This window comes from Notolepis coatsorum (assembly GCF_963971535.1).
Source record: "Notolepis coatsorum genome assembly, chromosome: 4".
Classification (NCBI taxonomy): Eukaryota; Metazoa; Chordata; class Actinopteri; order Aulopiformes; family Paralepididae; genus Notolepis; species Notolepis coatsorum.
The window spans coordinates 131,028,931-131,038,930 of record NC_140168.1 but is presented as its reverse complement, the minus strand read 5'-3'; the positions used below and the strand labels follow the sequence as shown (position 1 = coordinate 131,038,930).

The 10,000-nt window shown below is 47.7% G+C and overlaps 1 protein-coding gene across 1 annotated transcript in view; it reads left to right on the top strand.

The window, feature by feature from the left end:
- The window catches only part of LOC311226694 (ras-related protein Rab-38-like), a gene marked incomplete at both ends in the record, with an annotated part of 40,353 nt that overhangs the window by 1,095 nt on the left and 29,258 nt on the right, over positions 1 to 10,000 (top strand). The window lies entirely within an intron of this gene.

Genomic DNA, 10,000 nt, shown 5'->3' with positions numbered 1-10,000 from the left:
TATATAGTCAAGAAAGCATTTAGTCATACTTAAAGTTTAAGGTCACAGTGTCTGCTGTAGACATTTTCAAAGCGTCTTCGAAAAGAAATCACGCAGCGCGCAGACGGAGGATTGGCACAACGGCACAGAACTCTTCTTAGCAACGCGAAATCGCTAATTCTCATTGGTCGGTGAGCTGCTGAGCGCACGCCCATCATACCAGAGTTGCCAAGTCTGTTTATTTTCCGCAACTTTTGGACACAATTTTGCTTGTTTTTGTAGGTCGGCTGGCTTATTTCTCTCACTAAACTGGCAACCTTAAAATACGGGACAAAGGGCGTCCCGTATCAGTTCAATACGGAACGGGTCTTTTAGTTTCCAATTACGGGACGATTCCGTATTTTAAGGGACGGGTGGCAACCCTACGGCCCACATTAGTGGCCCACACACTGGCCCACACACCGGCCCACACACCGGCCCTCACACCGGCCCACACACTGGCCAACACACCGGCCCACATTAGTGGCCCACACACCGACTCACACACTGGCCCACACACTAGCCCACACACTGGCCCACACACTGGCCCACACCGGCCCACACACTGGCCCACACACTGGCCCACACACCGGCCCACACACCGGCCCACACACCGGCCCACATACTGGCCCACACACTGGCCCACACACTGGCCCACACACCGGCCCACACACCGGCCCACATTAGTGGCCCACACACCGACTCACACACCGGCCCACATACTGGCCCACACACTGGCCCACACACCGGCCCACACACTGGCCCACACACCGGCCCACACACCGGCCCACACACTGGCCCACACACCGGCCCACATTAGTGGCCCACACACCGACTCACACACTGGCCCACACACTGGCCCACACACTGGCCCACACACCGGCCCACATTAGTGGCCCACACACTGGCCCACACACTGGCAAAAAAAAAAAAAGTAAAAAAAAAAAAAGTAAAAAAAAAAATTATAATTTTTTTTTTTTTTTTTTTTTTTGACCAGCCCACTTTGGTTCCGGCCCATCGGGATTCGTCCCGAACGTCCCGATGGCCAGTCCGCCACTGGGTAGTACTGTTACATTTGTGACATACAAGATATGCAAACATACAGTACTGTTTAACAGAGATCCTAACAGTAAATATATATACGAGGGGGAGGAAACTGTACATTAGGAGGTGGTGGGTGGGTGGGTGGGAGGGGGGGGGGGGTTGGACATTTACGGGGGCCATGCAGTTTCGAATTGCAGCCTCCCGTGCTCTTTGAGAGCGATCCACAAAATTCCATGGCCGAAAGGAACAGGAAGAAGAAAATTCTTATTGTACCACTACCTGCCCCTACACACAGTTCATAGTGCAATGTTTACCAAACCAAACAACATTTGCATAATTATTTAGCAGAAATGGAAACATCAACACAATAAATGTTGTGTATCTATCAGTTAAATTGCATATTTACTGAGGTTCATTCATTTATACACACACACACATTTATCTATATATTTATACAATGTATTATTCTATACTTCTATATACTACTATTATACTATATAATTGTATTTATTTTATTTGATTATACTATAACTAAATCATACTATTTATACTACACTATTATATTGTTATACACTGTATTATACAATATTTTAATATGAATTAATAATAATTAATAGACACCACATAAACCCACGAAACGTCTCAAATGGAAAATAAACGCACCTCGGATGATGGAGCGGCAGGTGTGTGATGTGACTTTCACACGTTTATTTACATTTACATTTAGTCATTTAGCTGAAACGCTTTTATCCAAAGCGACTTATAAGTTCTGTACCACAAGTCATCAGGAAGGGCACAACTCTATCAGCTGAGTAACAATGTTCATCAAAGTGTTGAGTGCTACAGTGTAGGTTAGTATATTAGTTCTATTTCGTTATGGATCTCGCTCAGCATCAAACTGCACTGTACTTCACTTCGTGCACGAGCCCTGAATAAAAAATTCCACCATGTACCTTTACATCCCAACATTCGTCTGGCCACACCCCACCCGCTTACCTTCATAAGCAGGTGTGTGGTCACCTACTCGCCTCCTTCTTCACTTTCACCACAAGGAAGTGCCTTCGGTAGATCCCCACTTGACGAGGTTGTTAGTAGAAGAAAGTTGGAAAACAAAAGAACGGGAAGATACGTTGACATCATATCTTTATTTTCTCTCTCACTATTTTCGAGAAAATACGGCGATATTGTCTTCGTTACTGGAGTGTCTGGAAGATGATGATCATTCCGACCTTCAATGGCTTTTTCGTATTAGGAGCTCACGCCGCTGACATGCTCCCCAGCTACAGTCCTCCTTGCTGCGGCTGGATGGGGTTGCCCTCCGGCCACACAGCTGGACTGTGGGAAGCACCGACTGTTGTGAGAAGCGGTTGTTTTCAAGGATGGGTACGTACTGTTTTGCTTGCGAGCTCTGGTTGTTGTTGATGCTGTGGGGGTTAGCTGACAATTTACGAAACGCAGACTCCAGGCTGGGGTCCTCTGCTCGGCTTAAACGGCGGTCGGAGGATCTTGGTCTGACGCCCATGATGGTCAATCTAGTGGGCCGCGACCAGGTCCTGGTGAACCCAGGATTCTCGAGCGGATGCTTCTCTGTCCCGTGCAGGCCCCACCTTTCATATAAAAATTAAAGTATACCCTAACGAGGAAATGTGGGCATAGGATCTTCTTTATCGGGAGTTCCATGCTCAAAGTCGGCTGCAGCCCGAAATGGGAACTGTGCTGGCCCCGCTGTATGTCTGGATCACCGTTGAAAACTGTGTTTTGACATTCTTTTTCTTTTCCCTCTTAGGGGAGGGACTTGGACAGCGGCCTGTGTGAAGTGTGGCTTGTTATGTCGTTGTGTACAGTTCAGGTGATAGCTGCTTAGCTGACGTGCTAGTTGTGGCCTACTGTGTTAGCCAGTCAGCTGTTAGTTGCGGCGCTAGCCCGCTGTGTTACCAGGCTAGTAAACGTTAGGTTGTTGCTATCAGTCGGATAGCTGCTTAGCTGGTGTGCTAGTTGTGGCCTACTGTGTTAGCCAGTCAGCTGTTAGCTGCGGCGTTAGCTCGCTGTGTTTACCAGGCTAGTAAACGTTAGCTTGTTGCTATCAGTCGGACGGCTGTTAGCTTAATGCTACACTGTTGAACGTTTTCTATGACTATAACATGCCTTAAACACTCTGACTACGACGTCATCTTTGACAGAGGATGTTAGTCGAATCTACACCGGGAGCCCTGCCAGCGAGGTCTGCGTCAACATGGAGAAACGTAGCGGCTGGGTGGCGCAGCGACGCTACCCTCGTCACCGACACAGGAGATGCTGTGTTCAATTTCGGTGTCCCGTTAACCAGATTGCAGTTCTCCTGGCCTGCGCTCAGGGTAGGAAGGTCCCGACCGGACTTTAAACACTTCTTCTTTCCTTCCCTTCTACATGTTTTGTAATAACGATGTTTTCCAAAACGTGTGTTGCTGCAATACATTGAGGATACGACGCGTGTTGTGTGTGAATTGTCTTGTCACTGGTATAGCTTCTCTCTCCATACAAATCGGGTTGTTGTTTACATATGTAAAAATGATCTGGTTAGTTGTGATAAGAACATGTGTGTTCATGTAACGTGAACTCACAACTAAGGGGGTTATTTAACCTATAAAGCTATGCTTAGTGACATGTGATTGAGGAATTAATTCTTTTCTCAGCCTGTAATGACAATGAACAGTGTGTTCACATATTAACAGGGTTACCTGTTCAACTTGGTCGTATCAAGGGTAAGGAAGGAGGGGTGATCCCCCGGTTCCCTGGGGCTTCCCCACCCTCCTTTCAGACATGTTGTTTACAATATATTGTGTCACTGTGTTTGTGGGGATACGATGTAACCCTCAGCATAATTGCTGGGGTTGTGCTTTCCGCTTGAGAAACTATATTTTCCTAAAGAAAAGATTGTTTGGTCACTTATCATGTGTGCTTAGCAAGGCCTGTGGCCAATACATAATCGAGGATTCTGTATTCTCTCGTTATGAAAAACGGCGTTCCTCTGTAGCAATAGTGTACTTTTACCATTTTTTGTTGTGATGAAGGGTTGTGTGTGTCTTGTGATCTACAACTGGGTTAGGTTGGCCACAGAAGCACATGTGTAATGCCCCTTTTCCACTGCATGGTACCTACTCTACTCTACTCTACTCTACTCTATTCGCTTTAGGTACCTGTTACTTCGTTCCTTTTCCACTGCAGGTACTAAGTAGTAAGTACTCAGTTTGTCTCCATGTGGGGAGGCGGGGCCGCTGGTGATCAGCATGAGAGCTCCAGCATAGCTATGTCCGTGAGCTTGATAGCCCCTTTCGTGACTGTGATGCACCGAGTGAATCCACAGTCACTTGCTCCTCAATAGGAAACCAACCTAGATTTACATTTTAAATATTTTTTATAAACTGCTCAAAACGGCATTATTTCCGGCGTTGGGTGCATGATGCGCATGCGCTGTGATCACACCAGGCAGCCAACGCCGGAAATAATGCAGTGTTGAGCAGTTTATAAAAAATATTTAAAATGTTTATTAGCAACGCAGAGCTTTCAAACCATCCCGTATCTCTGTCCGAAACCCTCGTGCAACTGTGAGTACCTTTGGAATGTCTCTGTGATACTTGTATAACGAACGGTTCGGCCAGAACCAGTCCTTCAGGGTAAATCTAGGTTGGTTTCCTATTGAGGAGCAAGTGACTGTGGATTCACTCGGTGCATCACAGTCACGAAAGGGGCTATGAGCTTGGCAAGCCAGAGTAAAACACAGTTTTCAATCAATCAATCAATAACAACATTAACCAGACTCTCGTTGTGTCTATTCTGCTAACGCTAACGTTACCTCTCATTGTGTCTATTCTACAAGCTTTAACGTTACCTAGCCTCTCGTGTCTATCTGCTAACGTTAGCATTAGGCTAACTAACGTTACCACTCACGTCCCTAACCCCAACAACAAGCGTAACTAATCAGCGATCTTTTTGTCAGACTAAACTCTTGTGCAAATTGTGTTGATGTCGGTTTTGTTTCATCAATAAATGAGGCAGAATACACAGTGACTGTATCCTTTTTTATTGCACTTGTTTCGTGCTGCAAACATAATGACATCCTACGCAAGCCATTCAAGATGGCGGCTTTCTGTTTTCGTTCAGACTCTCCAACCAGTGACGCGTCTCTCTTCTGACCAATCAGTGGTCTGCAGTTTTTCACGTGACTTTTCTGGTACTAGTTCTACTCGCTTGGCACGCGCTAAGAACCTCAACAGAGCAGGGACTAAAAAAGTACCCAAAAAGTACCCAAAAAGTACCTGGTACCAGGTACTTTGGTAATGGAAAACCGAAAATGCCGAGTAGAGTAGAGTAGAGTCGAGTAGGTACCATGCAGTGGAAAAGGGGCATAAGTCTGGAACCGGGGCTCTTAAAGGGGGCCCTCTCTATTCTGTGTTTTTTCCTTAGTAAAAATCAGATAGCAGGTTAGCACATGAGCTATGTGAAGCTGTTAGATACTTCATGTAGCATGCTGTGACTGGGTCATGCTCTACTTGTTGTTACATCGTATCATGGGTGAGGGGTCGTAAAGGGGTGAACTGGTAATCCTTTCCTCCCCTTTTTCTGTTGGTCAGGGGTAAAACCACCTGTTCTTCAAGGTTCCTGTCACGTTGCTGTTCGGCACGTTACAGGGTAAGAGGGGGGGGGGGGGGGGGGGGGAGTTTCCTGGTCCCACGCCCTGGAAGATTGGGCGTGTGCACCGCGGAAATTCCCCCGCCATAGAGTACGTCACTGAGCGCGTCTCTGTTGGTAAGACTTCCGTGGGTTGTTCGGGTCCATGTTATGGATCTGTTTCAGGGAGTTGTCAGAGCTCCTCCTCACGAAGCTCCTCCTCGGGCCTTCTGTGAGTTCGGACTCTCCTTCCCTGTGAGGGAGCCTCCTCAGAGTTCAGAGCCTCCTCCTCAGATTGTCAAGGTGAGTAGAACTTCAAAAAGGAGTTCTGCTCTATTGTGTATGTATTCGATTAAATTCGATTATTGAGTGTGTATTGGTTCAGTGCCTCCTCCTCGGAGAGCCCTAACCCAAATATTACATAGCTCAATGTTGCAATATATTCTTTTCTATCTATACAGCTCGCGTGGGAAGTCTCTCTGGGGATTTCCGTCTCCTCCCTATGGCGAGGGTGGTGGGATGTAAAAATGTAAAAAAATTTACCCTCAGCTGCGTCACGTGGGATTCATGTCAGTCTGTGTTTCTTTCTTTTTTAAATAAAAAGAGGAAGGAACATGAAGCACGACGGCTCTGTGTCGTTCTCCCAGGCGACTTGGAGGAACAATGTTTGGTGTCTTGCTAGACTATCCATTGATGTGTTTGGTTCTCGACGCATACATAGTGCTGGCTCGGTGTGTTTCTGTTAAAGAATCACGCAGGGGCTAAGTGCGCCTTGGTTGCTTGTTATTAAAACAGCGCTTTTATAGGGCAACTGGAATGGAGTTTTGTCTCTTCCGAGCGCCAGTTTACTAGGTTGTCTCGATGAATTCTCGTTCATATCTGGGGGATGTTAACGGAATAGATCAGAACATAGGTAGAGGGGTTTCACGCCCTTGGGGTGGGCCACTGAGCACGGTCCAAATGAGACCGTCTGGGTGGCGCCCTCTTTTCATGTTTTAGATCGACACGCATACCTACCCCCTCTTCTGGAGTGGGCATGTCGGCGTGGTTAGGACACGGGACTGGTCTGGTCGCGCTGGTCCAGGTCAGTTAAACCCGTTGTCCGCCGAGGATGCAGATCTGCTGTTCTGGTACCCTGAGGGACTTGTGCTTTTTTCGGGGGGGAAAAATGCCGGGTCGGCCCGGGTGTCACAGGATTAGGGGTTATGGAGATCCTTGGTTGGGTACACGTTGTACCTGGCACTATCCTAAGGGACTGGTTCTCATTTCTTTCGCTCCTCTCTCACGCATGGCGAAGAGGGGGCTGTTGGGGTGGTCTTCTGGACCTCCTCTGGTAACCCTGTGTGCTTCCCGAGCCGCCGGGCCCGGCCCGGTTTCGTTGATACCGTAGGCTTGGGATAACCCTTTTTTCTTGAGGGGATATAGGAACAACCACCGTCTCTACCGAGAGGGTAGTTGATTCCCTGGTATGTTTGAGCAGTGTCAACTCCCGGGTTGCCCGGTTGAGTGTGCCCCTGCACGTTCATGACGTCTGCCAATCATGTCAGCCTTCTCTGCCTCGACCCCTCTGGGTGTTTTTTTTTTGATGGAGGCTTTGTCATGGTGATCAACAACGCCAGCATACGCCCCTTCTGCCGGGGGGGATGTTTTCAGCTGACTCCTTTGGCGCCTGTCTCGTCCGCAGTGCTCCAGGCTCAGGTTACAGCCTGCTGCCTGGTTTCCCCGGTTTGCTGCCTGCTTCCGTTGGTTAACCTTTTTTGAGTGCTTACGGCCATGCTGACTGCCTGTTCTGCAGGGTCAGTGTGCCAGGCGGTGTGCTATTGGGGGGAAAGGGCCCGCTCTTGGAGGGGCCTTATCCGAATACGCTGGCGATGTGGGGGGCGGTGTCACTAAGTGACCGCCTGGTGGGGTCTTGATGCCTGGCGTCATTGACCTCTCCGGGCCCCCTTTTTCCAGGGGATCCAGTCCCTTCGGTGGGTCTGGGTCTTCCTTCGCGCTCCGCTGCTACAGCCTTGCCACAGGGTTGGGTTGCTCTTGACCCCGTGATTTTGGGGGCAGTAACGAGGTTTGTTCCTTCCGTTCGTTCCCGGGTGGCATGCGGGTTGTGCGTGTGTGTAGTCGTGGGGTCAAGCCACGGTCTGCTCACCCAGTGCGTTGGGTTGCTTGAGTTCCTCTTCGCACGGTCGGATCCGTCTCCCTCCCGTAAGCCTCCAATTGGGGGGGTATCCTCCATTAGGGAGGGTCGGGGGGCTCGGTCCTCCCCGGTCTGATGGTTGTGGGGGGCCTCAGCGGGGTACATTTGTCGGGCTATGGCTATCGCTCAGCCTCCCTTGTGCAGTTTGATGCTGAGCGAGATCCATAACGAAATAGAACGTAAGGTTATGTATATAACCAAGTTTTATGAGTTATGGTGACGCTCAGCATCAGACGCCGCTGCGGCCCTTGATCTCGCCTTGTGGTGAAAGTTTGGGAAGGAGGCGAGTAGGTGACCACACACCTGCTTATGAAGGTAAGCGGATGGGGTGTGGCCAGACGAATGTTGGGATGTAAAGGTACATGGTGGAATTTTTTATTCAGTGCTTGTGCACGAAGTGAAGTACAGTGCAGTTTGATGCTGAGCGTCACCATAACTCATAGAACTTGGTTATATACATAACCTTACGGTTTATGTGGTGTTTATCTTGTTCATGTGGTGAATTGTCAAAAAAAAAAATTGTTTCAGTAAAAGATTATGAAAAAAACAGCCGCACTGTGATTTGTGTATCGAGGTCGAGAACGACTTGGAATCCACATGTCAAAAAGACGGGTCTGGCCCTTTAAGTAACTCACTCACACACACACAGTGGGTAACCGTGCGTGTGTATGTCGCATAACAAACACAGATGTCAAATGTAATATATGCTCTTCCAAGCAACCAAACTAAACACAAACGCAAACAACCTTGAAGCGTGTTTGGGCATCTGGGAGATATAGAGCCTATACAAAAGGGGGAAAAAAAGAGTCTTTGTTGGCTAAATAAATTACTTCACCTCGCGCTCTCAATTGTACCAAAAGACACGCATGCTAGGTTTCCTAACGTCGTCCTTGACCGAAGGTACCGGCACTGCATCTGGGAGGTGGTCCCCGGGCGCCTCTCGGCCCCTACAGGGTCAGGACGGGTCAAACGCAGAGGACGGATGTCCCCCAAGGAGATTAATAAAGGTTCAACTTAACTTAACGTAAATTAATTCACCGCACTTAATTTGATTTGCATACCTCTCTCTCTCTGTCTCTATCTCTGTCTCTCTCTCTCTCTCTCTCTCTCTCTCTCTCTCTCTCTCTCCTCTCTCTCTCTCTCTCTCTCTCTCCCCTCTCTCTCCCTCTCTCTCTCTCTCTCTCTCTCTCTCTCTCTCTCTCTCTCTCTCTCTCTCTCTCTCTCTCTCTCTCTCAATTCAATTAAATTAAATTAAAATGGCTTTATTGGCATGACTTCTACATGTTGCCAAAGCAATATTAAACATAAACATGGATTACAAACAGATATAAGTACATACAAAATATCATCGTAAAATAAAACATCAAATATTACGGCGTAAACATGTCAGGTGACTGTCACTCACTGTCCCTCAGTTTGTGGCAGGCAGCAACATATGCTGCTGCTAGCTCACAGCTTGTTGAGTCCTCCCCTAGTAGGACTGGTAGTTTTTCTGTATCTGGTAGTACGAGAAAGCCTTTTGTTATTAATTCAAATTTTTTAAAATGCGTTTCTCTAATATATTTATATTTTTCACATTTGGTGAGGAAGTGCAACTCAGTTTCAGGCTCACTGAGGGTGCAATGACAGCACAGCCTTTGCTCTGCAGGAAGCCAGGTTTTCCTGTGCCTCCCCTTTTTAACAGCGAGGCTGTGCTCACTCAGTCTGTATTTTGTCAAGGTTCTTTTTAGTTGTTGATCAGTCACCATGCTCAAATAATCTGCTATGGTGTACTGTCGATTTAGAGCCAGATAGCACTGCATTTTGCTCTGTGCTTTTGTTTGTGTTTTCCAATAGGTGATGTAGTTTTGTTTTAGCTGTGTAGTAATTTGATTTATTCTGATTGGTGATGAGTTCTGTTCCTGAGGTGTGTTAAGAGAGCAGGTTTGTGGACTCAGCCTCAGGACCAGCTGTGTAAGGGGGTTCCTGATGCTCCTCAGCTCTTGGCACTGCAGGGCTTGATAATGGTACAAGAGGGGGTCACTTCGTTTTAGGTGTGTCCAAAAGTTAATTGCTCATTTTTGTATTTTTAGTATTAGTATCTCCATCCCCCCTCTC